The sequence below is a fragment of the Polypterus senegalus genome, chromosome 13, assembly GCF_016835505.1.
Source record: "Polypterus senegalus isolate Bchr_013 chromosome 13, ASM1683550v1, whole genome shotgun sequence".
NCBI classification, from domain to species: domain Eukaryota; kingdom Metazoa; phylum Chordata; class Cladistia; order Polypteriformes; family Polypteridae; genus Polypterus; species Polypterus senegalus.
The window spans coordinates 19,823,473-19,848,923 of record NC_053166.1 but is presented as its reverse complement, the minus strand read 5'-3'; the positions used below and the strand labels follow the sequence as shown (position 1 = coordinate 19,848,923).

General features: G+C 37.7%; 1 protein-coding gene across 2 annotated transcripts in view; it reads right to left on the bottom strand.

Moving 5' to 3' along the window:
* Window positions 1–25,451, bottom strand: part of LOC120543163 (bifunctional heparan sulfate N-deacetylase/N-sulfotransferase 1) — a 247,751-nt gene that overhangs the window by 125,523 nt on the left and 96,777 nt on the right. The window lies entirely within an intron of this gene.

The window sequence follows — 25,451 nt, the reverse complement described above, 5'->3', positions numbered from 1 at the left end:
AGTTGGAGAGAAGCAACACAGAGACAACTGCTAACCAATAAGAACACAAACGCTCATCTCTCACTTTCCAGCAAGCACCTGGGCCATCTTCAATGCTTTTGAGAAAATTTTCAATAGTTAGAAGAGATCAAAGTAAGAATGTCCTAGATTCCCTTTTTCTTGTTATAGATTAAGTACAACATTCCACAGTAACAAATTTTGCCACCAGTCATACATGGTGGTGTTACTGTGAATAATAATAATAAGTTTTATTTATGTAGCACCTTTCATACACTAAAGGACACTTTACAATTCAATAGAAGACAGTAGAAATTACATACATGAAGAATAATACTCATTGAAGAGATGTGTTTTTAACAGATGTTTGAAATTAATAATAGACTTTTCCATGCAAAGGCTGAGAGGGAGAGAATTCCAAGTTTTAGGGGCTATCACTCTGAAAGCTCTGCCACCCATAGTTATTAACCTGTATTTAGGTACAGTGAGTAACTTAGCGTCCGATGAATGTAATGCACGGGCAGGAGTGTAAGGAAGCAGTAGCTCAGACAGATAATGAGGGGCTAAACCATGAAGGGCTTTAAAAGTGAGAAGGATAATTTGAAGGGGCTTTGCTGCATCGGGACCTGCTGGCTTGCAATAAGTAGGACCATGAATTCTACTCTGTATCAGAAAATTCTTCAGGATACAATTTTAGTTTAGCCTGTGAGCTAAACCAAAATACAGTTTAAGCAATTACATATCAGAATGACTGAAAGGAACTAAAGGCGATTTTCCACTGCATAGTACAGAACGACACGGTTCAGTTCAGCTCACTTTTGGGGGGTTTTCCACTGGGAACAGTACCTGGTACCTGGTCCTTTTTTTAGTACCACCTCAGCCGAGGTTCCAAGCGCGCCGAACCATTACCAAAACGTGACGTGTAAACTCTGCTGGTCACTGATTGGCCGGAGAAAATCGTCATTACTGCGTCACTGAACTTGCGACATGAGACACAACAGACCCGCTAGATTTTTAGCAGAGCCAGCGAAGGTTCGGATGCACCATTTTGTTTTAACCAAAAATGGCTGTTTCGTGGTCTATTGAGGAAGTACAGACGTTCCTCTCGTTGGTAGCCGAGGAGCAAATCCAGTGAGAGCTGGATGGGGCGATGCGGAATGAAAAAGTTTTTCAGGAGGTCGCTAAGCTCTTGGGCGCACATGGCTACCATCGGACTTACAAACAGTGTAGGGACAAGTTAAAAAAAAATGAAGAACGAGCAGTAGAGGCGGCGCAACTATAACGACACATGAATAATCCCGCCCACTCTAAAGCGGTACTAAACTGCAGTCGAAACGCAAATTGAGCCGAACCAAGGTGAGCTGTACTGAACCGTGCTGTGTCGTACTATGCAGTGGAAAAGCGCCATAAAATTAAAGTTTCAGACTAGCCTAGTCAAACTTCATGTCTAAACCTTATACAGATTATATGGAATGAGCTGAAATGATCAGATCAAACTTAAGACCTGACCAGTGTTTCTGACTTAAAGCAGTTCTGCAAAGAAGAGTGGGCTAAAATTCCTCAATAGTAACATGAAAGAATAACACTGAATTATAGGGAGTGACTGGTTGCAGTCATTAAAGCTAAAGCTACAACCAGTTATTAAGTGAAAGGGGGTAATTGCTGCAGAAGAGTTAATAAAATACATCTACCTATCTATATCTACTGTATAAACAGTTGATTCATAAAGTACTGTATTCAGACCCCTTCACTTTCTGTACATTTTATTGTGCTGCAAATTTCATTTTAAGCCATATCCCATTTTTGCCCAGCAACCTACACGTAATAGTTCATAACGACAAAGTAAAAACTTTTTATCAGAAACAATGGACAGTTTATTAATCAAAAACTGACATCTCCCATTCATATATGTATGTAGTCCCTTAACTATGATGAGTCTAGACTATGGTCAGGTGTACCAGGTTTGCTTTAATCCTCCTTGAGATGAGTCTACAACTTGACTGGAGTCCATCTGTGGCAAACTGAATCAATTGGACATTGTTTAGAAAGATGAACACCTGTATATACAGTAGAAGGTCCTACAATTTACACTGCATATCAGCACAGAAACCAAGTACAAAGGGACACTCTTTAGACCTTTGCAATCATGTTTTGGAGAGAGCTAGTTCAGGACAAGGGAATAAATCTATTTCTGAAGCTTTGAAAATGCCCCAGAACACAGTGGCCTCAATAACTGTGAAATGGAAGAGATTCGGAACCGCAAGGACACTTTCTAGCATTGGCTGCCCAGACAAACTGTGTAACTGAGCAAAAAGAGTTCTGGTCTAGGAGGTCACTAACAACCTAATGGCCACTCTAAGAGAGCATCAGAAGTCCTCTACTGAGATGGAAGAACCTGCCAGAAAGGACGACCATCTCAGCAACACTTCAATCAATCAGGCGTTTATGGTAGAATGGCTAGAAGGAAGCCACTTTTGAGTATTATTATTTCTACTATTTACTTATTTATCGAGGGTGGCTTACAAAATTTAAGATACAATTGGTTACATTTCTTTTCCAATTCGACAACAGGCAAGTGAAGCGACTTGCTAACAGTCAAACAGTGTCAGTAGTAGGATTTGTAGTCCAAAGAGTTAACCACTGTTCCATACAGCCCATATGACCGCTTCAACTCTTTGGGCAGAATTCCAAGCACTATGTCCAGCAAAGACTAGGCACTGCTCATCACCTGCCTATAATGCCATCCCTACAGTAATTAAAACCTTGTAATTGAGTGTTTAAAAATGATTTGGCAAGCACATATTTTCCCTTAAGCTCTGCATACAGCTGATCTAAAGATAAATGCACATATTTATTTATTAACACTTTAAGTCAAAGCATCTTACAACACAAGCGCAAAGTAGCCGAGAACAGTTGCTTCCAAGTTTCCAAGAACTGGCAATTTAAACACTGTGTTAAGGGTCATAAAGGAAACTGGTGTTGGGGATTGAACCAAAAAAAAAAAAAAAATCTGTGCTTTATACTGTAATGCCCATCACACCACCGCCCACACATAACTGTTTACTGTAAAACTTGGAAAGCATCAAATGAATGTTGGAACACAGTGATGCATTTCCCATTGTTTGCAATACATATTGTGCCTATATATTTAAATGTTAGTATATCTGCTGGGGATGTTACATAAAAAAATGCTTAAACTGTAAACCTAGGCAGTGTCAAGGGGTCTGCCTAAGATTATATTCTAATTTAATGCAAGCAAAGCTTGTCATCTGGAAATCAAAAAATGTGTAAATGAAACTTGACCCCGAGACTCAGAGCAAGCTCCAACAAGAGGGCACAGCTGCACATCGCTTGTCCAATTCCCCCTTTATTTTGAAGGTGTATAAATGCCCCCCCTTTCTGAACATTCAGATGGAGGAAAGTCCTCTCCTCTTCTGGCTTTAATTCAAGCTGTGACACATCAGCAGCTCCAAATGTAATCAGATTTACAGTATCTAATCAGCACAGTGGGAAACAGATTTAACCCTTACCCTAACATCCTTCTGTTAAATAAAAAATAAAGACTCAAAATAACAAATCCTTCAGCTCTAGCCAGGGTTTGGGTGATGCACACTATAGTTAGTAAATAAAATGGAAATGAACATGGATTCCGACATTGAGCGATTAACTTCCAACCGTGAACAACTTGCTGAGGAGTGTTCCTTTCGTTTCCTTTAAGCCACTCAGATGAATCATTGAAAATAATGTAACTTTTCTAAGTCTAGACTGGCAATATAAAAAAATGCGTTCTTGATATCTTACAGAATACCAGACCTTTGACTTCAACTACAGTACATTTACTCATGACAAAGGCTGCAAAATAACAATATTCTCTTCCCGTCAGTCGTAATTTATTGAGCTCCAGATGTATGCAGAACAAATCTACAGCTTGCAAGCAAATTATTCCAAGTTGGGCTGTATTATAGTAAATTCCTTACCAAGTCTTGGTAAATGTGTGTGAGGGATGCCGGATACTGATGTAATAACTGGAAACAGATATGGGCTGAAAATGTTGTTGTAGATATTAAGAGAAGTTCTGTTATATACAGTAAGTGACAAGCTGAATGCTGATGAAGAAGCAGACCCGGCAGTAGTAGCGATGATGTGCACAGGAGTAGCTCAAGAAGATGATTCACATTCTGACATCAAAAGTGGGTGCTGTGGCATTTAAGATGAATTTCTATGCAAGCTGGCTAGAAAACCGTATGATGAATGGGAGTGAAATGTGCATTGAGACAGGAAGAATAGGAAATGACTGAGATTTCTATAATCAGGTAGATGTGCAGGATTTCACAGAGAAAGCAGCGCTGACAGAAATAACTGGTGTAAAGTCAATAAATCATGACGTGATAGGCGTTATGATAAGTTGGGCGTGTGGAGGTATAGAGGGCAAGCGCAAAATAAAGAAGGTTGAAGAAATTGAAAGGCTGTGTAGAAGAGGTGGTAGAAAGGGTTTTACTCCTAACACAGATTATAGAAAATAGAAGAAAGAAAACTGCATGTGACAACAGACTAACCTGAATAAACCCTCAATTGTGACTATTATATTAGTCATGGTCAGTCTCTGCACAACGTGTTGAATCTTGTAAAACTGAAACATTTTAAATTTATTAACTGTATTTAGAAATACCATATACCATTTGATAATCCAATGATATGAGTACGTTAGTTTTCATCCTGAATAAGCTCTTGGACAGAGTATATGTTAAAAATGTCAACCAAATACGCATGCAATCCAGAAAATGAAATAGGAAAACTAAAGCAACTAAAACCTATGTCACAGTACGTGACTTTTCTAGCGATTTTCAGTTGCAGCCCTCGTTAACATAATCTCAGCAAGTCAGAGGGCACTGGTTAGTGTGCTTCCACTACATTACTCGCCCAATGTGACATACAAAGTGAATAAGGGTTGACTTTGTCTTTAGTTGGAGAGGTGGGCTACCTGTGCCAGAGAACTGACAGCCAATGAATGCTCATCTGGAAGCACAACGTATAGAATGTAGCGACAAGGAGTAAGGAATACACATGTTTTGAACCTCATAAACAGAAGTGAAGCTCATATGTGTGATGTTTAACATACTGAAACAAAACGGAAAAAAATAAATAAATAAAAATAAAACAGGGGCCAAGAGTGCATCTGAACTCGCACACCTATTAACTCTTCGTATAGCACTGGTTCTGTCACGCAACATGGGAGACAAGGACCTCACAACAAAAAGGAAGCTTGTCTGTCTTGTGTTTTACATATCATAATGGAAAGGAAAAAAGAAATAAATGGCCAATATTTCTGCAGAATCTGCCTCAGCTGTTACCCCTTCAAACCCCTCCATCAGGCAGCATGCTATTGGTTGTCAGAAAAAGGGACGAGAACAACTGTGCTGGTTTATTTATTGGCCCTAGGTTGGGAAATGTGACATGGGCTGCGATTTTTAGTTGTGTAATATGACAAGGTGTAGTGACAAGATCAGCAGCCACAAATGACAAATCTGATACACTCCATGACAAAAAGTAATGTAATGCTATATCAGCTTAAAGGGAACACAGCAAATTTTTCACTTGAATGGAGCTTGGCTGATTGTGCTCTTTCTTGAGCTGCTTAAACATACCGAATAGCCTAAAAGACATACAAAGGAAAAGCAAACGCTTCAACACTACTTTAACTAATAAAGCATCCAGTTTGCAGCATCAGTCAGAAATCAACAGGCATTGCAAGCAAGATAGAGTAGGGACTCTCTAACATAGTGGATCATGTAACATATGGCAGAGCAATAAATAGCACCTTTAAATGCTTAACAAACCAATACCATTAATACACCTCCATTGTGTCCACATCTGCAGCACAACACTCAAGGTCAAAAGTCTTCTGCATATTGGAAAGAAGTAACTTAAGTAAATACTTAATTGCCTTAATAACCTCATTTGCATGGATTGTGATTTGATGGTGCTTATACAAAAACGACATTAATACAAACATACAAACTGCAACTTGAGAATAACTACCATTAGAAATCTAGTAGGCCTGGTCTTGATTGACCTACACCAGTTTACAGATGTAAGCACATGGTTGACACCTCAAGAAGAATTTTAATTAACAATGTAAGACTGTAAGGGTTGGTCCAAGTCAAGTCTGAGAATGAAACAATAGTCAAAGTGCATGGCAAGATAATTGAGGTTTCACTTTTGCATCTTCAATCACTTTGGGTTCACATTTAGCCAATCACGTTGACCATTCGGCTAAAACCAACCAATCTGTTATACTTCAAGCTCATCAGTTCTCAAAAGAGGGCAAGCTGTAGTTCAAAGTGTTAATTACATAACTTTAAAGGGCTGTTTCATATCTAAGGAGCATTTTAAAATTGCAGGTGATTTTTTAAGTTGTCTTTTGATTATTGGAGTTCACAGTGAGTATTCACTGAGAAATATTACTGACACATTTCGATATAAAAAAAAAAAAACAGGATTTTATCACAGGCCATATACCACAAAGAGTACATGTATTCTTACTAGACATGGCTCCACCAGAAGTGACCAACAGAGTATTATTGCTTGAAACATTTAATGCTAAAATGTGTCCGAGAGACTCAAAGAGTCTGACAATGGCAGAAAGAGTTTCTTGAATTTGACTTGTATACAGATATTGACGTCAAACTGTTAAAATAAGTAAATTATAACCAGAAAGCAGCAAAAAAGCATTTTAACAGGGTTTGTGTTATATATGTACCATAGTATAAACATTTTGGATGTGCAATTCAGATTAACAGAAAAGGAGATGCTGCATCCTAACATATTACATAACATTTTAAAATCCACTTTAATCAAATCACAGGGGGTCAGAACCTATCCAGGTAGCACTGGGAGCACGACAGAAACAGGGTGTCAGTCCATCACAAGTCCCATTCAAACTCCCAGATGCCAGTTCAGCCAACTTTCATGTACTGTATTGATATATTAGATGAAAACCACGGTACCCAGAGAAAAGATGCGAGAAGACTAAACGCTGAGCACAACTGAGTGGAGGATTCAAACTCAAGGAGTGCTGCAATCCGTCTTTCTATCCCCAGCAGCATAAGACACAAGTCTGGAGCCAGCATGAAACTGGGAAACAGTCTATAAGAAGACACCTTCATGCACATACCCACACTCAAACTGGGCCAATTTGTAATCATCAATTAACATAAGCTAAATGTATTTAGGGAAGTGGGAGGAAAACCTATGAAAGCACAAAAGAACAGGCAAACATCAGGAGAGGGATTTAAACACAAAATGCTGTATTTGAGACTTAGCAAAGCTGACTGTTGCACCACCAGATTGTCCTTTTAAACACAGATGAATGTAGGGGCGAGTATTCCCTATATTTAATAGTGTCTATTTAATAGGAAGAATGTTTTTCCTCCTTTAAATACTAATACAGTACTCGGAGTATGTTAAATCTATTTTAAAAAGGAGAATGGGGGCATACTTCATTATTTGTATTCATAGTTCAGTTTTTGCTTCTTCTGTCAGAAAAGCTTTCGGTAAGTAAGAAACCTTGTGGCAAATACACAGCAGAACTCCCACACATGGGAGGTTGAACAGATTATCCAGTATAAACCACTTATTCTATATCCCATCTGAACCTAAAAAATAAAGTGGGACTTGGACTCTGTGAAAGTGCATGTTATTCCTCTTGTACAAAGCTTCTGCTACTCAAATGGTGTAGTGACACCTGAAAAGAAAAAAAAAAAGAACAACAAAAATCATTGTGTCACTGAAGTGTCTACCTGGAAAGTTACAGTGACTAAATTAAGAGGTAGAAGGTTGCCATAAAACAATGTGAGCGGAGAAGTTTTCTGCCTCCTAGGCACACAAATAAACGGACATAATGGAAACAAAGTTAACAAAAATGTAACAATTTAAGTCAAAGGGGCAGCCTTGGGGACACTTTACCTTAACCCGGTGGTTCCCAATGTGGGGGGCAATTTGAGAATTTAGGTATGTGAAACAATTTGTAAAATGAAAAAACAGAAATTCTCTGTTAAAAAATGATAGAAAAAATAAAAAATATTTATATAGTTATATAAACATAGAAGGGATGGTGAAGAACCCTTTAATTTATAATTTTATAAGGGGCTTAGTTTTTTCTATTAGAAATTGTTTTTACCATTAAAATAATATGAATTGTAACATCCATCCATCCATCCATTTTCTAATCCCCTGAATCCGAATACAGGGTCACGGGGGTCTGCTGGAGCCAATCCCAGCCAACACAGGGCACAAGGCAGGAACCAATCCTGGGCAGGGTGCCAACCCACCGCAGGACACACACAAACACACCCACACACCAAGCCCAATTTAGAATCGCCAATCCACCTAACCTGCATGTCTTTGGATCGTGGGAGGAAACCGGAGCACCCGGAGGAAACCCACGCAGACACGGGGAGAACATGCAAACTCCACGCAGGGAGGACCCGGGAAGCGAACCCGGGTCTCCTAACTGCGAGGCAGCAGCGCTACCACTGCGCCACCATGCCACCCTTTGAATTGTAACAATGATTATAAAACTTTGCAATATAACAAAAAAATAAAATTATCAAAATATTACAAAAAAGCTGTCATTAAAGCTATTTTATATTTATGAATATCATGTCTCTTATATGTTTTCAAAACTGTACTTTCATATTACTTCATATTATGTAATTTTTAACAATTTCTTAGTGATTTCTTTGTCAGTACTTCAACTATCCGTTCCCTCTTTTGTTTCCATGTTCTTTGGAAGCTCGTTTAGACCAAATCCATGACATTATGGGCTCCCTCCACATGAATAGGAGTTCACTTTTTGAATAGGTAATAATAAGAATAAGGTACATGTTGCAGTGGGGGACATCGGGATTTCAGAGCGGCCTAGGTGGGGCACGGCCAAAAAAAGGTTGGGAACCATTACCTTAAGCCTTTCCACACAGTCTATAATCTAAATAATTTGTGATCTTGATTGTAACAGTGGCAATGAGTCACTTACCTAAGCAATTACAACAGAAATGTAGGACGGAAAAGGAACAGCAAAATACAAAAACATGTTTAGAGATTTTTCTATTCTATCAGCAGTAAAATGTTCTAGCAAGTATTAAAAGGCAAAATCTGCTATATCCATTTCACTGCCTAAGGTTTATCACGTTTCGCAGGATGGCTGATGTTACATGTTAACAGATGTGCACAGCGTAAATACTGAACTCTTTAATGCAGGCAGAGGTGTCAAAAGAAACAGCTTTTTACTCTACACTGTGCACACCTCAAAAGGTTCACAAATCTTTTTTACAGGCAAAAGTTAACAATAAAAGACAACGAATAAACTGATAAATGATGAAGTGATGATTCTATAAAACAGGGATATAAAAATGGAGTCATGGAAGTCTCTTATTTAGAGATTTGTTCTCTCTTTAATTGAACTTTCATTTAATTCTAATTTACTAGTTTCTATATCGGTGAACTACATTTATAGTGCACCTCAAGTAACTAGTTTTGTTTTCCCACTCACATTTTAAAAATGTAAACATTTAGTGACATGACTTTATATTAAATAATCAGCAGTCTTGTTAAGTACTCTCACTTTATTTTGTTCGCAAAAAGTTCATTCATTCTAAATATTATAAGCTGATGTAAATAGGTTTTCTACTAAAGGGACCAACTATTTAACTACGAGTTTGTAATTCCATAAATAAATTAAAAAATGGAATGATGACAAACGTACAAGCAGACAGTGTAACTTCATGGCTAAAAGACTAAAATGAAAAGAACAAAATTGCAGTTTCTGTCCCCATCATCTATTCCTTATGTAACCCAAGTAAATAGTTTATCGTGCCAGTTTCATTCACTCTAAAAAAAAAAAAACATGGAAAATATGGTTCTGTACATTTGCAGTTAGAAAGCCACTTGGTGTAAAGTGTAAGCTAAATGAAGGGTTACTGTTTAAAACACTGTTTTAATGTGTTTGGGTGGGGCAGATAGATAGATAGATAGATAGATAGATAGATAGATAGATAGATAGATAGATAGATAGATAGATAGATAGATAGATAGATAGATAGATAGATAGATAGATAGATAGATAGATACTTTATTAATCCCAAGGGGAAATTCACAAAAACAGACATTGCTTAATACTAAAATCTGTACACAGAAAACAAACTTGCCATATTTTATGGAACAATTTTTCTTAACTGACAGTACTGCTAAACACATTACATGGTTACTTTTTTGTTAGTTCTAACTCATGAGTTGTCAAAATTAACTGAAAAATTAATTATTCTACAAATGTATTAAAAATCAAAAACTGAAATCTCTCATTCATAGAATTCATAGAATTTAGCACTTTGTAGAAGCCTCTTTGACAGCAATTCTAGCTGACCTGCACACCTGAATTTGGGCAGTCTACCCTGTCCTTCCTGGGAGATGCTAGTGATGCTCAGTGCTTGGTCTTTGCCACACAAAGAGCTTGGGGTTCTGCCCAAAGAGGTCAATCTTCTCACATTAGATCAGATAATTTATTTGCACTTGCTCTCCGAGTCCTTTAAACTGCCATATGCCACTATACCAATAATGCCTTATTGATAGAGTGCTGATGAGATGGTCATCCTTTTCATAGGTTTTTCCACCTCAGCAGAGGAAGTCTGAAGCTCAGCTTGAGTGACTATTGAGTTCTTTCTCATCTCTCTGATGAAGGCCTTTCTTGCCCAGTTACTGAGTTTAGCCAGACAACCAACTCTAGAACAAATCCTGGTGGTTTCAACCTTCTTCCATTTCACAATTTGTTGGCCACTGTGCTCCTGAAAACACTCTAAGCTTTACAAAAGATTGTATGACTGACCTATGCCTCACCATAATTTCACCTCAGAGGTCTACAGAGAGTTCCTTGGACTTCATGACTTAGTTTTTGTCCTGCCATGCAGTGTGAATTGTGAACCTTATAAACACAGGTGTTTGCCTTTCTAAATGATGTTGAATGAATTCAATTAGGTTCTAGGCATACCTCAAGGAGAATTAAAGCAAACAGGATGCACTTGACCACAATATGGACAGCCACGGAAAAAAGTCTGAATGTTTCTAGGAATGAGAGAGTTCAGTTTTTTATTTTGAATACATTTTCAAACCTTTCTGAAAACATGCTTTCAATTCAACATTATGAATTATCGATTGTAAACTGATGGCAAAAATGGCAAATGTACTCATTTGATATGAAATCTACAGTTGTGCTTGAACATTTGTGAACCCTTTAGAATTTTCTATATTGCTGCATAAATATGACCTAAAACATCATCAGATTTTCCCTCAAGTACTGAAAGTAGACAAAGAGAAATGAGTTAAACAAATGAGACAGAAATATTATACTTGGTCACTTATGTATTGAGGAAAATGATCGAATATGACATATTTGTGAGTGGCAAAAGTATGTGAACCTCACAGATGATCAGTTAGTTTGAAGGTGAAATTCGAGTCCGGTGTTTTCAATCAATGGGATGACAATCAGGTGTGAGTGGGCACCCTGTGTTATTTAAAGAACAGGATCTATCAAAGTCTGCTCTTCACAACACATGTTTGTGTTAGTGTATCATGGCACGAACAAAGGAGATTTCTGAGGACCTCACAAAAAGAGTTGTTGATGCTCATCAGGCTGGAAAAGGTTACAAAACCATCTCTAAAGAGTTTGGACTCCACCAATCCACAGTCAGACAGATTGTGTACAAATGGAGGAAATTCAAGACCATTGTTACCCCCCCAGGAGTGGTCGACCAACAAAGATCACTCCAAGAACAAGGCGTGTAATAGTCGGCGAGGTCACAAAGGACCCCAGGGTAACTTCTAAGCAACTGAAAGCCTCTCTCACATTGGCTAATGTTCATGTTCATGAGTCCACCATCAGGACAACACTGAACAGCAATGGTGTGCATGGCAGGGTTGCAAGGAGAAAGCCACTGCTCTCCAAAAAAAAACATTGCTGCTCGTCTGCAGTTTGCTAAAGATCACGTGGACAAACCAGAAGGCTATTGGAAGAATGTTTTGTGGACTAATGAGACCAAAACAGAACTTTTTGGTTTAAATGAAAAGTGTTATGTTTGGAGAAAGGAAAACACTGCATTCCAGCATAAAAACCTTATCCTATCTGTGAAACATGGTGGTGGTAGTATCATGGTTTGGGCCTGTTTTGCTGCATCTGGGCCAGGACGACTTGCCTTCATCGATGGAACAATGAATTCTGAATTATATCAGAGAATTCTTAAGGAAAATGTCAGGACATCTGTCCATGAACTGAATCTCAAGAGAAGGTGGGTCATGCAGCAAGACAACGACCCTAAGCACACAAGTCATTCTACCAAAGAATGGCTAAAGAAGAATAAAGTTAATGTTTTGGAATGGCCAAGTCAAAGTCCTGACCTTAATCCAATCGAAATGTTGTGGAAGGACCTGAAGCGAGCAGTTCATGTGAGGAAACTCAACAACATCCCAGAGTTGAAGCTGTTCTGTACGGAGGAATGGGCTAAAATTCCTCTAAGCCGGTGTGCAGGAATGAGCAAAAGTTACTGGAAACGTTTAGCTGCAGTTATTGATACAAAGGGGGGTCACACCAGATACTGAAAGCAAAGGTTCACATACTTTTGCCACTCACAAATGTGTCATATTTGATCATTTTCCTTAATAAATAAATGACCAAGTATAATATTTTTGTCTCATTTGTTTAACTGGTTTCTCTTTATCTACTTTTAGGACTTGAGTGAAAATCTGATGATGTTTTAGGTCATATTTATGCAGAAATATAGAAAATTCTAAAGGGTTCACAAACTTTCAAGCACAACTGTATATCACAATAAAGTGTGCAGAAAGTAAAGGAGTCTGAGTACTTTCTTTTATACACACACACACACACACACACACACAAACAGTCTGTTTCTTCCAGGGTCTGATGAAAAGGTACATAAGTATAGCAACTGAGCTCTACACAGCAGGCTAACTGCTCTTCAATTCTGCCTACAGCCAAAAAGACCATGCCAACTGGAGAGCAAAGAAATCATACCCAAAATACACCTCCAACCCTCCCTCCCTCCAACCACCTTTTCCATTCACAGCAGTGCTTAAAGGTTTTTGCCAAACCACAATTGTAATTTATGACAAGTGCAGAAGTAGACACCACGTATCCAACACTCTCAAAAACTATTGCAATATCATACAGAAATCTTTGCAACATCCTTGTTCCTTTAATTTTTCAGCCAGTCGGCAACATTAATCTAACAGTACCTTTCATAATATATACCATTACCAAACCAATCATGCTGCCAATTTTCAAACCCACTCAGTTCTAGGTCAGGCCAGTCAAGTTGAGGCCAAAATCTATTCCAGCAGCACTGAATGCAAAGTGAGAACCAGCCTTGTATGGAGCACCAGTCCATCACAGGAGACAGTGATGACACATTTACACTCAATCATAAGGGAGTCCTTTTAGAGTTACCATATCCTAACATGCTACATAAAATTAGTAATCAAGTTTAACTGGCAAAGCTCAGTTGACCCATCCATACATACGAGATATCGTTTGAGGCCTGCAATACGCTAGTGCTCTACTTGGGTGCAGCTCTTGACTTGTTTCAAAGGTTGCCGATTTTGGCACTGTCCTAAAGTCTAAACTGGATAAGCAAGTTAGAAAGTGGATGAATATTTCAAAGTGTTTGCTCCACTGCATTGTTTGCCTGTGGTCCAGCTGCTGGACTATTTAAATAAATATACCAGGGGTGCCCAACTCTGATCCTGGAGAGCCACAGTGGCTACAGGTTTTCATTCTAACTATTTTCTTAATTTGTGACTAGTTTTTGCCACTAATTAACTTCGTTTAATTAATTTGCTATTTAAGACTCAGTCCATTTAAATCAGGGATGACCAAAGTCAGTTACTGGAGGGCCACAGTGGCTTCAGGGTTTTCTCCTAAACCAATTGCTTCATGAGAAATCATTCATTGCTGATGAAGCACTTATTGCTCAAGTGACATATTTCTGCTTCATTTTAGTGGTCTCACTTATTTAGATTTTGAACCTTTAATTGCTTATTTTATCCTTAAACCGCTGTATTCATTGCTTTAACTGCTTCTTACTAGCAAGATGCAAATGAATCAGCAGTTCTACATCTAGCTTGTCTCTATTTCCACCGGTGTGTATTCATTACTCACTATTTGGTTTAATTAAGTTCTGAAGGAAACTGAAGAGAAAGTGAAGAACTTAAAATGACTCATTCGTTTTAGGCTTCAAATTACTTGGATGATACATGTATCATTAGAAAAAAAAAATCTATTATTTAATAATGAACTGACATGGTAAAGTTAAAACACTAACAAGCCATGAAATTAAATATGATATGTTATTGGTGAGGATTGGCTTCTAATTAAGCAAATGGGTTGTAACAAAAACCTGTAGCCACAGCAGTTCTCCAGGATCGGAGTTGGCCACATAGTGTTAAATGTTAGAAGCGAAAAGTAATGTCAACAATAATTCACCAACTGCTAAATTGTAAACAACTGAATAAGTGTATATTTTATCAGCTGCATTCTGGCACCAAAAAAATAAAACTGTGTGCCAAGTTAATGATTTCAAATGGATCTGTATCTTCAGCTTTGTTTCTCAAAGGATTTATTTATGAACAATTTCAGAAAGAAAACAGCCAAGCAGCAAAACAATTGTTCACTGCATCCCCGGAAATAATGCCACAGCTTAAATACCACAAGTCCCCAGGCCCCACTGTAGACCAAGTGAGAACATAAGCCTTGGATTTTTACTAATGGTGGAGGTCCCTTGCTGAACAAAAATAACTAGGGGTTATACAAATGAAATCCAGTTGCCATTGTTAAACTCTGCAATCTTTTTTGCCAAATGGCAGCTATTTTTCATTTTTTCGAACACATACAAACAACTTTTGCAGGTTCTAAAACTGGTGTCCAATAGCAATCAAATAAAAAAAGAGGCAACAATTTGACGCAAATGTGTTAAAATAAGTATTAAAACAAGTGTGCTGTATGTATTAATGCTCCAAAGCCGATTAGTACAATATTTTTCCTGCTTTTCCATGTGTGCTACACTGGCCAAATGTTACAGATTTACAGAAATGAAAACTAAAATATACACAAACATGCTTTGATATATATTATAGGTATCACTACTTGTTGGCTTCACTTTATATATTAAACAGTTTTATAGTAACTGTTTGAGGGTTAATAAAATTTACAAAGAAAAGAACAAAAACGTCCTGTCCTTAACCTGAAATGAGTGCAAAACAATGCCCATCATGCTTTCCCATGACTTGGGGGTTTACCGCTAATCAGCACGAGGGACAGATAGGGTATTGTGCATTTGGCTAATGCGTGCTCACCAGAAGATCCCTACAGAAAACACATATTTTAGCTAGGCAATCTAAAATGTTTTGATATGATTATCCTTGGCATATGAAACAATGCAGTATTATTTCACATTTGCTTGCTGTACAAATCTCTTTTCAAATGTGATAAAATAAATTTAAAAATAAGAAAAACCAGGGCTGAAGCAGATGTTTTCTTCTACACATAAGGACACTTTTTAATTGAAGACAGAACTCTTGACCAACAAATGACGGGGAGAGGAGGGACTTCAGTTCAAAAAGTTAATCCGGTGTGAGATTTTTAAATAAAAGCAATGTAGCTCAGGCTCGGTGGGATTGTGTACTTGCTGCTGCAAAGCTTTGTAGAGGAGGGCTAAATGATGGGGAAATTGGCTGATTGTGTGTTCACATGTAAATGTGGACAAATTGGCCAGTGTCCTCATGGACACTTTGTGTGTTATTAAACAAAGCAGCTGCATTAACAGAGTATATAAAGGACAGAAAGAGAGAGATCAATGGGAAGAAGAAAGGACTGAGAAAGGGGGGAGAGAAAAATCAAAAGAGGTAGTTTGTATATAAAAGAAAGAGTAGGATTAGAGTGTGAGCAAGTACTGTGGATGGGATGAATGATGGTTGGGTGGCCCCACAGAGAGCAAGAGAAACATGTTCCAGGGGCAGGTTACTCCTGCTCAGCACTGAGAAGAGCAGGAGTGACAGATGGTTTTGAGGGTCAGTACATATTTGCCAAGGGATGGTGATGGGTGATCCCAAGGATGATCAGCTGAGGTGGTTGGACAAATGCCAGTTGAAGGTTGGCCATGCTTGCTGGTGTTTGTGCCCCCCTGAGAAGAACCAATGAGTGAGTGGGGGAAGCAAGAGACAGTCGAACACTGAAGTTCACTGAAGAGAAGGAATCGATCCCAATTTTAACTTTGTGGTGTTATTCTTGTTTTTATTGATCAGTTTGCATTCATTTATTTATTTATTGATTTATCTTCCACTTGAACAATGGATTTTATTGGATTATGACTGGCTCATTTATTTAACAAAATGCTTGCACTGTAAGTATTTATTGGACACTGATTGATTGAATAAACTACACAAAGCATTTTTTGTACCAACTAGTTGCTTGCTTGTGTTTTCATTGTACTAGTCCATCTTGGTTTCACGACTATTGATGTCCCAGGAACAGGAAGATGCCAAGGCTGTGGGCAACCCAGGGAATCACAAACATATACATATAGTATAATATATAAACCTGTCTGGACTTCATATTATATATTCTACATATTATACAATCATGCAGTACACTCCACCTAATATACAGTCATGTGATAAAGTATGTAGTTCCTCTACCAGTTCTGAGTTAACATACCATGACATAATGAATAAACATCTAACTCTCACCAAGTACTAAAACTTAATAAATACAATCTCAGATGACAAACACATACTAGAACTTAAATTTGTCATTTTTACTCAGCTAGAAATAACCCAATATACAGAAGCCATGTTATTCTTGTTGTTCAGTACTGTCACAAATTCCATTATCAAAACACGCAGCAATAAATGTCTACCCTTTCTAAGTTAAATGCATGAAAACACAATTTGCAGCTGCTGGGTATCACTATGTGGTTAAGATGCCCATGGCAAAAAAGTTCAATAGTCATCACGTTTAACAAAAAAACAAGTTAATACATAGTTTACAGATCAGATCGCTGACACAAGAATGGAAGACATAAGAGATGTCTGGCAACTTATCCAAACCGTTGAAAAAAATCACCCTGAAGCTGCCGATTATGTTTTATTATTCAATGTGACAGAAGCACCAATGATACTGACTATTGGAGAGCTGTAGTGCTACTGTACATGTTTCAGCTAGGGGTCTAAGGAAAACTTTTTCTGTTTTAAGTTTATACTTGTAAAAGTATTGTAGTCCTTCCCATGTCAAACTGTGAAAGAAAAAGAAATACTCAAAACGAAGAATAAAACCAGAACAGCATTATATTTCAGCTGCTGCTCCACTTTTTTTTTTGTTGGAATACTCCCAAGTTCCAATGATTTCCTCAGCTATGAAAGCTTACCTATGGGTCAGCTCAGCTCCTAACGGGACATGATTTCATACATTCTTGCTAAAACCTCACTCCTACTTGGCACTCGTTTCCTGACCACTTATGTAGATTTTAGAAAAAATGTACAGTATGTGTGATACATAATTAAGTTCAAACTTGAGTAATGAATGGCCTGTGCATGATGGGACATATTAAAGGGAAAGCCATACATCTGTATATTTGCTCTTTAAATGCCATTTGTAATGGTTATCCTGACAGGAACAAGATTTATGCCAGATTTCATGATGTAAAGGAAATACATTTGCTATAGTAGCATTTACAGTTGTAATAGGATATTCCCATAGAAAGAATTGTACAGATTGTGCAATTTGTGGAAAAGGAGAAAACAGAAAATGTGTGCTGTAACCATGCTGCTACGCACTGGATTTGAAACCCAGTCTTGTCATTGCCAGTGTGAGTCTGCATATTCTCACTTTCCTGTACAGATTTTTCTCCAGGGAGTGTAATTACTTTTCAAACTCCTTCTATGCTTTTTGCTCCAAAATTTCAACTATTTTGGCAGGCCTTCTACATTATATTAATTATAAAGGAGTACATGTTGTACATACAGAGTGCCGCAACAATATAATACTCCTCACCTTTCAGATATTTGTTTTTATGCTTTCATTTTTATTGATTTATGTTTCTTAATGTAATTTATTAACTTAAACTACTTCACTTCAAAAAAAAAAAAAAATTAATGGACCCTGCTGAAAATAAAAATTTGCTGTTTCTACTTGACAAATGTAGTCAACATACCAAGGTCTTCTATTCTACTCATACTTCATAACTTTCTTGGTGCAACAGTGTCCTGTTACTTCTCCAACATACTTTGCTATGTAAGCCCACACTCACCTTTTCTTAAATCGTACTGAAGACTGTCAGATGGCATACATGGGAAAGATACTGCTTTAAATTCTGACTGGCCACTTTCAGAATTTAAAGGTAGAATTCAAGTTTCAAATTAAAAAATAAAAACTGACACAAATTTGGTTAAGTCTCAGTTTACATTTGATATTCTAAACTCTAGTTTACATATTTTTTTTCCATTAGGGAATATATTCAAGTGCATAAAGATAGCTTAGATATTTATTAGTAATGAATACATTCAGGTAATTTTGCAACTGAATAGACACTGTGAAATAGTGGTGCACTATGTTTAATGAGCAATCACGTTAGTTGTATTCAAAATAGACAATATCTGGCTAAACAGATTTCCTGTAATTATGAGAGCTACATCTGCAGTACCTTGTTTTAGCCATGTATACAGCCAGTGAAAGTGGGAGAAAAGCAATCCTCAGAGACATACTGCAGTCCAGCTGCACCAGCTAAGGGAGACAAAATGTTTCTCTCTTCTGCAGACTACAGCACATCTATCAGTAACACTGCTAACTAGGCTTGACATGAAACTTAAGGTTGTGGTTAGTGGTTTGCATCTTTTTTGTTGTTTTTATTGCTGTCCTGACATGCATAATTTGTTATCCACAGAGAAAAAAAATAGCATAGACTCTACCACAGTTTGTGAGACTCCGACTGTGGTTGTGATACAGACGTGAGCAACACTGGAGCAGCAGAAAGAACAGGCCTGTCTCCTTTTCTCTTAACTCAGATCACCCGAGACTATAAATATAATACTAGGTTATGTCACCTACAGAAATTCTCTGATGATTCTGCACTATGGCATATGTTGATAAGGAGAATGATACACAGTATAGGAGTCAGGTGGAGAACTTTGTTTCTTGGTGTAGGAAGATTTTTCTGGAATTTGACATCAGTAAAATTGGTCACTGATTTTTGTCAACAACAACAACATTTATTTATATAGCAAGTTTTCATATAAATGATGTAGCTCAAAGTGTTTTATAAGATGAAGAAAGAAAAAAGAAAAAATATAAAAATTAGGCAATTCTAACTAACAAAATAAAGTAAAGCCTTATGTCCAGAGAGGACAGAAAAAACAAACAAAAAAAAGAAATCTGCAGGGGTTCCAAGGCCATGAGACCACCCAGACCCCACTGTTCAGGGAGTGGATGTAGAGCTGGGTACACTCCTACAAGTACATGGAGGTCCACATCAATGACAGGTTGGACTGTTCTTAGAACACAGAGGAACCATCTCAGAATGAGCAGAGTGGGCTTTTTTATTTAATGAGAATGTGTTCCTTTAATTTGGGTAGTGACATCCTTCACATCTTCTACAACTCTCTGATGGCCAGTGCGATTTCCACCCTGTGCTTTGTTGGGCTGGTAACATCACTTCAAGAGATGCCAACGGAATTAATAAGCTAATTAGAAAGAGCAGGCTCAGTTATGGGACATACTTTGAAATCCTTGGAGGTTGTAGCAAAAGAGAGAATTAAAACAAAACTGACTGCCATAATGAACAACACTGCACATCTTCTCTTTGACACACTAACACTGAGGACTTTCAGCCAACAGATTATTCAACAGAGGTGTGTGAAGAAATTGGACTGGGGCTCCTTTATACCAATAGCATAATGCTACACTGGGACTGGGACTGCCAAGTCAGAAGTTTTCTTTCTTTTAAGTCATACTTGTATGGGTTCAGACAATAGTGCATATGTGTGTGTGTGTATATATATATACATACATACATACACACTCACCTAAAGGATTATTAGGAACACCTGTTCAATTTCTCATTAATGCAATTATCTAATCAACCAATCACATGGCAGTTGCCTCAATGCATTTAGGGGTGTGGTCCTGGTCAAGACAATCTCCTGAACTCCAAACTGAATGTCAGAATGGGAAAGAAAGGTGATTTAAGCAATTTTGAGCGTGGCATGGTTGTTGGTGCCAGACGGGCCGGTCTGAGTATTTCACAATCTGCTCAATTACTGGGATTTTCACGCACAACCATTTCTAGGGTTTACAAAGAATGGTGTGAAAAGGGAAAAACATCCAGTATGCGGCAGTCCTGTGGGCGAAAATGCCTTGTTGATGCTAGAGGTCAGAGGAGAATGGGCCGACTGATTCAAGCTGATAGAAGAGCAACTTTGACTGAAATAACCACTCGTTACAACCGAGGTAGGCAGCAAAGCATTTGTGAAGCCACAACACGCACAACCTTGAGGCGGATGGGCTACAACAGCAGAAGACCCCTCCGGGTACCACTCATCTCCACTACAAATAGGAAGAAGAGGCTACAATTTGCACGAGCTCACCAAAATTGGACAGTTGAAGACTGGAAAAATGTTGCCTAGATTTCTGTTGAGACATTCAAATGGTAGAGTCAGAATTTGGCATAAACAGAATGAGAACATGGATCCATCATGCCTTGTTACCACTGTGCAGGCTGGTGGTGGTGGTGTAATGGTGTGGGGGATGTTTTCTTGGCACACTTTAGGCCCTTTAGTGCCAATTGGGCATCGTTTAAATGCCACAGGCTACCTGAGCATTGTTTCTGACCATGTCCATCCCTTCATGGCCACCATGTACCCATCTTCTGATGGCTACTTCCAGCAGGATAATGCACCATGTCACAAAGCTGGAACCATTTCAAATTGGTTTCTTGAACATGACAATGAGTTCACTGTACTAAAATGGCCCCCACAGTCACCAGATCTCAACCCAATAGAACATCTTTGGGATGTGGTGGAACGGGAGCTTCGTGCCCCGGATGTGCATCCCACAAATCTCCATCAACTGCAAGATGCTATCCTATCAATATGGGCCAACATTTCTAAAGAATGCTTTCAGCACCTTGTTGAATCAATGCCACGTAGAATTAAGGCAGTTCTGAAGGCGAAAGGGGGTCAAACACCATATTAGTATGGTGTTCCTAAAAATCCTTTAGGTGAGTGTATATATATATATATATATATATATATATATATATATATATATATATATATATATATATATATATATATATATATATATATATATATACATTTAACTATTTATACATTTATATAAAGATCTTTCATAAAAAGCCAAATGTTCCCCTGGAGATAAATAAAACTCATGTCTGTCTATCTTGATCGGACCAGCAGAGCCTCCTCTTGTGACATAGTCATAGCTGAGAATATTATTAAAATAGGTAAAAGAGGAGTATGCATTAGCACAGAATTAGAAAATATAAAGGTAACTGCATGGGTCATTATAAGCCACCCTAACAAGCATCAATTACCATCTTCTACCCACTACAATATTAACTTCAACAGAAACTGGTTGCCCTATGGAATGGGTGTATTTAAAGAACCTATAATAAATTTAAAAAGTAAAGCTCATTCAGGAAAAAAGAAAAATGTTATTAAGCAAAATAAAAAAAATGATAAAGACAAATGGAAATTGTATTGTTAGATGCAATTGCACATTACTAAGACATAAATAAATAATTTATATATATAAATAAAGCAACATACAGATTTCTACATATACTTTGTTTTAAGCTAAGCAGTGACATCTACATCAAAACCAGACAAAGGGTAAATATAGCTAATCACATCATAGTTTTCAAAGATAAATGTGAAACCTGAGGGCTTGAAATATGCCCTAATGCAACTAAAGCACAGAAACCTCCTTTTTATGCATCCTCCCCTCAGTCATTTCCCAGTTGTCCCTGATCTTCCTTGGGCATGCTGTGTTCTTAGTCAATATAGACTAACTGTATAATATTCACATACAGATGTGAAGAGCACACACATCTCAATGGGTTTCAGTGTTTCTTCAAGTGACTGGCTCAGCTTACTGGAAAATTAATTCTACTAGGCACTGAAGGAGTTTCATTTTTTTTGTGCCCCCACCTCCTTTTATTCCCTTTCAAGATATTTATATGAAGAGGTGTTACTTTATGCTAATTGGAAAATTAATTGGAACACTCAATGTTTTGCCAATTAAGAAAGGTATACCTTAAACCAAATTGCGGTGATTTTACCTAAAACATACATTTATAAAGAGCACAATTTTTCTTCTCAAACTGCCCAGCAAGAATGTTCCTAAAACCAAGCTCAAACATAGCCATCCAAACTGATTTTTGTACTCCTGACAGACTGAGTTCAAAATTGCCTAGCTGGACAGGAAAAAATCACTCACATGGTGCCTGGCAACACCGTGCCAGCTTTTCATACTGTTTATAAACTTTGCACTCATTTTCAATATTCCATGGATTTCCTGACTATGAAACCGCAAAGTGCAATACAGGAACAAACCCTGGATGGGAAAACACTGAATCAGAGGGTTCAGTCATACTCATTTTTTACCTGTACCAAATCAGAGTCACCAGTTCCTCAAAACTGCAAGTCTTTAAAATGAGAATAAACCATTACAGCCAGAGACTCCCCTCACCAACATAAAAAATGCAAACTCCACAAAGAAAGCGACCAGGCACAGTTCTGAACCAAAGATACTGCAACGCTACTCAGGAGGGCCACAGCCAATAGGACATGGCCATGTGTAATTCTAATATAGTGTACTTTCTGCCCTCATTACAATCCTGAAAGAATTATTACAACAAATAGAAAGTAGGACCACATAACTCCTATTCTTTCACTGTTACACTGGCTTCCACTTAAGATCAGGCCTGAATTAACAATTCTTGTTCTTAAATATAAAGCTTTAAATAGCCAAGGCTGTGCACTTATCTATATGAACTTACCATTAGCTACAAACTACACTAAACTTAAAAGATCTCAAGATACTGCTCTACTACAGAGTATAAGGATTAAAAAAATAACAGAGACGTTCAGCCATTAGCTACAGGGTTTTACACAAGTTGTTCTGCAGCTGTAAGAGAAGCCCCTTTGATCAAAGCTTTTGAATTCAGGCTGAAGAGTCACTACTTAGTCTGACTGACTAGATGTACAAATTGCATCTCTGTTAGTCATTTGTATAAAAATAGGTGTATTACAATAATTATGTACCATTACTAGTCCTCCTCTATTATGATCTTTTTCTCAGTGAACTGCTGTGGCACTTTGTTCTACTGTACAATTACAAAGCTGTTTTCCTACACATGGGAAAGATACGAGATACAGGAGTTTTGGAATAAGTGGCTGAAAAGACTCGGTTTTCAGATTAGATGGCCCTGCACGGACTTATACTGTAGTGTGCTCAGGAGAGCCAGTTGGTCAGGATCTCCAGGACTATGACTGATTCAGACTGTGTCTTTGACTTTTTCTGGTATAATTTACTGTGGGCACCCCATAAGTTTATTTTCTCCAAGGAGGCTTCTTCTTGGTCTGCTAGCAAATGCTCAACAATAATGCTAACGGACATGATTTGTTAGGTTCCATTTATGCTTTTCAGATTAGAAGTGCATTGTTTTACTGTGTATTTAAACAAATCTGTATATTTATGTGTACTTATTAAGTAATTAGTGATTTGAAAAGTTATAATTGCATTTTATCTGTTAACTTACACCCAATGAAGCATGCTATACAAAAATAAACTGAATTGAACTGAATTACAATTCATGTAGCAGACAGCAATAAAAGCCTTCATAAGGATCTTTAACTCCAGCTCTTTCATCTTTTTCTCCATAATAATGTTCAGATCAAAGCAACATCATGTCAGCAATGCAGTAGGGAACACCTATCCACATAATACAGTCAACAGGTTCTTGACAATGAACAATGTTGAAATAAACATTACTTATTTTAAAATCAGCATCACCGAATGACATTTTATATTTCAACTTTATAAAATGTATTAAATGTACAATATACAGCACTATGGGGGGATGGAGCTATTAAGCCATAGTTTAATATCGGACAAGTCCAATTTTGGGTAATTGAAACATCATTGGGCACAACACAGAACCAGTTCCAGATGAGCATAAATCACAATAGTAAAATGCATTAAATGTAAAATAAGCAACATTATGAGCACTTGAGGTGGGTACATTTGACGTTAAAATATTGTTTATGAACAAGTCTAATTTTCCTGTAAAGGGTACAAGTCTATGTTACCCCTCATATGCAGTAATACATGCATGCGCGCACACACAGACTTATTAGTGCAGAGCCAAATTAACCTAAAAACACATCTCTGGAATATTGGAAGTGAAATTAATTACACAGAGGTGTAGAGAACCACCAAACCCTCCTAGAGTGAAAGATCAGAGATTTGAACGCAGGGTTCTAGAGATATAAGGCTAACCACTGCAGCAACGAGAGGACAATTAGGTTTATGAGGCGGGAAATCTTTAAAAAGCAGAAACAATCCTTAGCTTCTCAGCAGTTTTCTGATCCTGCTGTTGTCCTGAGGACTTTTGAGCGGTTCGTTCTCTCGTGTGTTATGCACCTACGTTTCCTAGCACAACACAGCCTGACAGCTGCTACACTGTCTAGATTTAAGATTCCAACTACTGCATACTGCTCTATTTGTTCATGTTGTTATATACAGTAAGTATAATAAACAAGTTCTTGACAAAGAACAACTGTTGAAATCAACATTAGCTATTCTAAAATCTGTGCAAATTAGGGCATTATACTGGGCATATTGCTAAATTTCATCCTACCTCTCATGTGCAGACAGCTGCCACATTTTCTAAAAATCAGATATTAATTACAACTGCTGCATATTGTTTTATTTGTTCCAAGTTGTTATCTGCAATAAGTACTTAGATCAAAAGCTATTCTTTCTTCTGTTATATTATGAACAGATTTTGCTCCATAATGAATGCAAAAAAAAAAAAAACAAGGTGGATGGCTGGGCCATGTGGAAAATAACTGTCATACCAGCCATTGTTTCAGAAAACAGTCTTTGGTGGATTTGAACAAAATTCTTTTGATGCACTGGAGTGTCATCGTAAAGAGATTTCAGCATAGGCTTAACCTTGCGTAGTTTACACGCAAGTACAGCTTATCCAAGGTAAGCTCCATGCATTATTCCCACTACATGTCAGTATCCCTAGGATAGCAAATACTCAGAGATGGGCAATGTAAACACAGAGCAGCTTTGAGGAAATACCAAA